Genomic DNA, 6,453 nt, shown 5'->3' on the forward strand with positions numbered 1-6,453 from the left:
TGTATTTGCGTATGTAATCACTCTAATATAGAACAATACCCCACGGGTTTTTTTATTCCTGCCCAATCTTGAGTAAGAACTCCATATGCTGTCTGGTTTGATGTATTCACAAAAAGATAAAAAGGTTTTTCTAGGTCTGGGAGGCTCAATACAGGTGCTTGTATTAATGTCTTTTTTATTTCCTCGAATTTCTGATCATCCTCTATGAACCACCTAAGTTGGTTATTCGTTAGCTTTTCATAAAGGAATTTTACCTTTTCACTATAATCTTCAAGCCATGGCCTACAGTATCCTAATAATGCCAATATTTGCCGAACCTCTTTTTAGTTTTTGGAGGTCTTAAGGATAAAATTCCAGATACCCTGTCAGGATCTAGCTTCTTCCTTCCCTTACTCAGCCAATGTCCCAAGTATTTTACCTCCTGTTCTACAAACTGCAGCTTTGATCGGGACACCTTCAATCCCTTCTCCCCTACAATGTTTAATAGTTTAATGGTGGCTTCTCGAGTCTCCCCCTCGGTTTCTCCTGCTATTAATAAATCATCTACGTATTGCAATAATTTTCAGCTCCTGTATCCACTAAAAATAAAACTCCTCCTTATGGGGACCTATTAATAATTTTATCAAGGGCTCTGTTGATGTGAGAGTCCCCAAAAGATATAGCCCCTGACACCCCTGTTCTTCTTTAAACATTTTCTCATCTTGTCCTCGCTTACGACAGTTCCTCTGAACATGTCCCCTCTTGTTACAGTAGTAACAGATGGGAATTGTGAATATCTCTCTCTGAGGCTGTCTCCTGGGTGTCTGCTCTATTCTTTTTTCCCTTTTCTCCCCAACCACAGTCTTATTTTTCTGACTTTCTCTCACAGCTGCTACAAAAATTTTTGCTTTTGCTTTTTGTTTTTCTTCATCCCTCCTAACATAGACCTTCTGGGCCTCTCTGAGTAACTCCTCTAATCCTCTTTCTTGCCAATCTTCAAGTTTTTCTAATTTCCTTCCTATATCTCCCCAGGATTGGGCTACAAATTGGGTTCTAAGGAGTGCGGTCCCCGCTACTGTATTCAGATCAATACCAGAATACATTTATAGGCTTTTCCTTAACCTCTCCAACCATTCTGTTGGAGATTTGTCTTTTTCTTGTAGTTCATTAAATGCTTTATTAATGTTTTGTCCTCGGGGAACCACTTCCCTTGTTCCCTGTATGATTAATGTTCTCAAATCCCTCATGTTTTGCCTTCCTTGGGGTTGTTGGTGATCCCAGTGAGGGTCCACATTTGGCCATTTCTGATCTCCTGGGGGTCCCGCCTGATTCTGTCTTTCCCAAATTCTCATTCTAGCTTGTCTAATCATTCCCCGTTCCTCAGCAGTAAATAAGATCCCTAAACTGGATTGTATTTCTTCCCAGGTATAAGTATTGGGACCTAAGAATTGGTCTAATTTTTCAGCTACTCCTAGGGGATCATCTAGTAGGGTCCCCATCTCTTTCTTGAAATTCCTTACATCTGCGGTATTTAATGGGACTGCCACAAACCCGATGCCTCCCTGATTACCTCCAAGGGGTACCTCTCGTAAGGGATATAGAGAAGCTCCCTCAGATGCGGCAGTCCTACTTCTTGTACATAAAGCTGGAAGTAGATCTAATTCCAGTGCTGTTGGTGGTGGAGGCAGGGGTAACGATGACTCTGGTGGAGATACTACAGCCGCTAGCGGGGGAGTCACCGGAGGTGGATTGTTAAAATATGGAGGCGGTAAGTTATCCAGTGGCTCCCATTTATCCTCTTTTTCCCCCTCCTTTTCCATTCTTATCTCCCTCTTTTTCCTTAAACTTTTCATCTGTTTTTAATGTAATTATTGAGGCTGGAAAGGGACGTGAAGTCCTAATCCATAATCCTGCATAATCACTTTCTTCCTGACTAAAAGGTTCCTTTGAATTAACATAAGTGTTTAAAGCCTGGCAAATCCAGTCTTCAAAAGATCCAAAAATAGGCCAAAAAACGTGTGGTTTTAAAGGTTCCTTTGGCCACTCAATCATACAATATTGAATCACTTTTAATTTACTTTTTCTTTTTCTGGGGCCTCTTTTATTCCAATTCCTAATCATTATCCCTAATGGACTTTCTGGTGGTATATCTGGTAATTTGCTCCCTTTCTTCTGGTCCTGGGTCTTCGATTTTGTCTGACTCATCTAGGAATTTTATTGTGGCAATTACTATAGCCCTTGGTTACCGGTAAGAGTGTCTTACAGGGGGGTTAGGACCTATCACCCACCCACGAATCCTATAGGAATCGCTTCGGTCCTTCACCGGCCAAGTCCCTCGCGGGAGATTGGAACCGCGGTTAGAAGACCTCCACAATCGCTTCGGAACCAGGTTCCGTCTCAATCACACTCTTACACACACAGGCAACCGAATCCCACCCAACCGAACGGGGGGATTCATGGAGGGGGTTGAGAAGATTCCAGGAGGTGTTTTGGGGGAAAATTAGGTGTTTTGGGGTGTTTCTGAGGGGGTTGAAGCCGGGGATTCACGAGGTGGGAGGTGAGAAGGTTCGGGGGGGTGGGTTTGGGGCAGATTGAGTAGTCTTGGGGTGCGTTTCAGGGGGGTTTGTGGGGAGGGGGTTGAAATGGTTCCAGTTTTTTTTTAGGGGAAATTGGGTGGGTTTGGGGTGTTTTTGGTGGGTTTGAGGGGGGTGAGAGAATTCCAGGAGGTGGTTTAGGGGTGCTTCTGAGGGGTTTGAGGGGGGGTCATGGAGTGGGAGGTGAGAGGGGGGTGTTTTTGGGGCAGATTGAGTAGTTTTGGGGTGGTTTTTTCAGTGTTTGGGGGGGAGGGTTATAGAGAGGGGGTTGAAAGGGTTCCAGGAGGTGTTTTTTGGGGGAAAATTGGGTGGTTTTGAGGATGTTTTTGGAGGTTCTTTGATGGAAGGCGTGTTCACAGAGAAGGTTGAAAGGATTCCAGGAGCTGGGTTTTTTTTAAACTGTTTTTTTTGGGGTGTTTTGAGGGTTCTTCGGGGGCTTTGAGGTGGAGATGCATGTGTGTGTGTGAGAGAGAGGCTTCCAGGGGTTGTTTTGGGGGGAAGATTAGGTGTTTTGAGGGTATCAGAGGGTTTGGATGTCTCAGGGCTGTGAGAATGAATCACTGAATTTTGCTCTTTAATTATCTTGTTGTATTAATTAGACATGATCTCCAGACAGTGACGAAGTACCCGGAAGGACAAACGCACTCTCAGAGCTCTGAGAACCCATCGACACGCTTTGTTGTCTCACAAGACGCTGCAGTTTTGGTCAGAAGACAACCTGAAGGTTCTCTAGGTGTGGTCGAAGAAATTTTGAGGATTTTTTTGTCTGAAAGTGGTAGATCTTTGGGGAGATGAAGGGCGTCTTGAGACAGGGTGTCTGATTTGGTGCCAGATTGTCCAATAAAAAGCCTTTTCTTTGAAGACTTGTCCTTTTTGAGTTTTTTTGAGATTGAGTGTTTTCTCCCAACTTGGGGCTGGTTTGGAATCAGGTTTAGGTTCTTGGAGTCCCCACAAAGCCATGGTGGAGCCCTTCTAACCAAGGTTCCGTATCTCCACAAGGGTTGGAAGTGGAAGGCCCCCCTAGAGCCCCCTGGGACCCCTTTAAGGCCTTCCAGGACCCCTCAAGGACCCCTCTAGAGACTCATGGGACCCCTTTAAGGCCTTCCAGGACTATTCCAGGACCCTCTGGACCCATCTAGAGTCCCCTGGGGCCCCTTTGAGCCCTTCCAGGACCTATCTAGGACCACCAGGACCCCTTTTAAGACCTGCAAGACTCCTCTAGAGCCCCAGAGGACCTTTTTAAGGTCTTCCAGAACCTTTTCCCACCAGTCTTACCATCACATACAGCCATGTGTTTTGTGTAGTCGTCAGGCTAATATATCCATGCTGACAAGTACGATAAAGCTAGCGTAGAGAAACTAAAAATGAAAGCAGACCCCAGACATAAGAGGAAAGGCTGTGAAACTCCTATATTTACATCAAGTACAGACACAGTCTTTTATCAGCTGAGTTGCACCCCTTCCTCTCACAGAACTAACTCAACATGATCACTGCTGCAACATCATTAGACGGCTGCCACTGCAGGGATCTGTGAATCCCAGGCATGTACAAAAAGCAAGTCCTGTGCTGGGGTCACAGAGCGCTGGGGCAGAGAGGGAAAGAGTGGAAGAAAATACCCTAAAGCTCTGCCACGTTAGACATCCTGATGATATCAACACACGAATCTTTTCAGAAGCTTAGAAGAAAATTTCAGAGCAAATAGGAATCTTATAAAACCACGTGGGTACATAAAGAGGAGCTGACTTGTTTGAGAAGCACAAGTGACTGGTTTAAAAAAGAGAGGCGTTAGGAGCCACGCAGACAGACAGAGGATTAAAAAAAAAAAGGGCAGGGATTAGCAGAAAAGATCAGAAATACCAAGATGAGCAAGAAAGGGTCCTGTCAAGGTACAGAGTGAAATGGAAAACTAGAAGTGAGCAATACAAAGGGATAGGGAGAGAAAGAGCAGAACGGAAAGAGAGGAAGGCAAGGGACTCGCAGGCACAGAGGAAAAAAAAGAACTCCGGGGATCAGACCAGTGACATTTTTGGGAAAAAGAGAAGGAAGCAGACTGGGACAAAGATGGAAAAGGAAAAAGGTGCTGTGGGTGCAGGACAGAGACAGAAGGTTTGAAAGAAAAGGGAGAGGAAACAGAACAGAAAAATAAAAGAAGAGGGGTACAGGAAAACCAAGGGAAAAAAAGGAGTACAACAGCACTGTAAATACAAGGAACTAAGAAGTCCAACCCTAAAACGTTCAATACCTAGTCCCATCGCTGGCTCAAGGTTGTATTGAAAGAGCATACACCGTTATTTCTGCCAATATCCCTTTTTTGTATTCAGCACTTTTCTTGCTGTGAATGGAAGGCAGAGTTAATACCATCCACCTGCTCCCCAGGCCCTATTTATGCCTTTGAGGGGTTTGCCCCACCCTGTTCCCAGGTGGTGGTTGTGGAGGCTCAGGGGTATATAAGCCACAGGCCTTCCCTCAGGAGGTCACTCAGCTTCTGATCATCTTTGAGATCAGTGCTCTGCTCTTCTTTCAAGTGTTTGCTGCTTTTAAGCATGCTAAGCTATTTTAGCATTTTTTTTTTTTAACATCTATTAGAGAAGTAGAGGCATACGTTGGAGGTAAGAGCTTTGAGAGGAGTCCAGGCCAAGCAACGTATACAGCTGTAAGTATATTTTCTATGTGCCAGGAACGTGTTTGTTTTTAAGTCAGTAATTTTTTTACTGGGTGTTGGAGATGACAAGATGTTTTAATAGTTGGGTTTTTTATTTTTATTCTAGGTGCTTTGCCTTTGCTTAGAATTTCTGATTATGAGATGATTTGTTGCTATTCCTCATTCCATGTGATATGGTGCATTGGTGCTAAAGCCTTTGCAGTTTGTAACAGACACTGTAGGTTATAATAATCTGGAATTCAGTTTGTCAGCCTACAGTGGGAATTTGAGTCTGTGGAATGGCAGAAGATAGAAGTGGCCAGCAGAACACAAGGAAGGGTTCAGAAGCACAGTTCCCAAGGAACAGCAACACAGAAAGGTAAGGGAGTTCAAATATAGGGCAGGTCCTGTTTGGAAGGAGGAGGCTTCCCTCTCTGGCCATTCAGGAGTGGAGAAGGACTAATGGTTTAGGACTGGGGGATGCTTGGGAAAGGGAGGTGGGTTCGTTGGTCTTTCTCAGGTTGGTTTTCAGTCAGATGTAAGTGCCATTCAGCCTTGCCCTGTTCTAGTCTCTCTGCAGATGGTGGGATGAACGATGAAGTTTGACACGCATGGTGTGGATCATCTGGACCTTAATGCAGCAATTGTCTGGTTTGCACGTAGGATGAGTCTGATCTTGAAAAGCATCAGCTACACTAAAAAACGTAATCTTCAGGGCTCTGAGACCTCCGCTCCCCTGTGCCTTCTACTTACTGTGTTCCCTAACAGACTTCTTTGTATCCATCTGAATGTCAGAGACCTGGCTGCTTAAAGGTATGGACTTGGTGCTTATGTGCAATACAGGATTTTGTCCCTACTTTCCTTTCAGTTTCTCAGGAAAGAGAATGGATATTATTTTCACTTGTAACAGTTAGTACCTGAGCAACTCTTCCTCATCTGGTCTGTGGGCACACGAGCCTCCCTTATTAGCAGAGTTCTGGATTTTTCCTTAACTTACCAGTGAAGTTTGCTCTAGTATCGGTCACAGCAGTTGTCACCTCCTCCTTGTTACCCATTGGGGGTTTTTTATGGTCATTGAGTTTCCAGTTTAGGCCTTTCGGTAGTCAAATCACAACATTTTGAGTTTTTCCATTGACTGACTGCCTCTGTAATTCCTTTAGAGTCTTTCTAAATTATTGGCTTCGAGTGCCTCTCACCACTGTTGCATTGGGCTTCTCATCTTATCTGCTTTGTCTTTTG

Source organism: Cuculus canorus, chromosome 38, assembly GCF_017976375.1.
Source record: "Cuculus canorus isolate bCucCan1 chromosome 38, bCucCan1.pri, whole genome shotgun sequence".
Taxonomy (NCBI): Eukaryota; Metazoa; Chordata; class Aves; order Cuculiformes; family Cuculidae; genus Cuculus; species Cuculus canorus.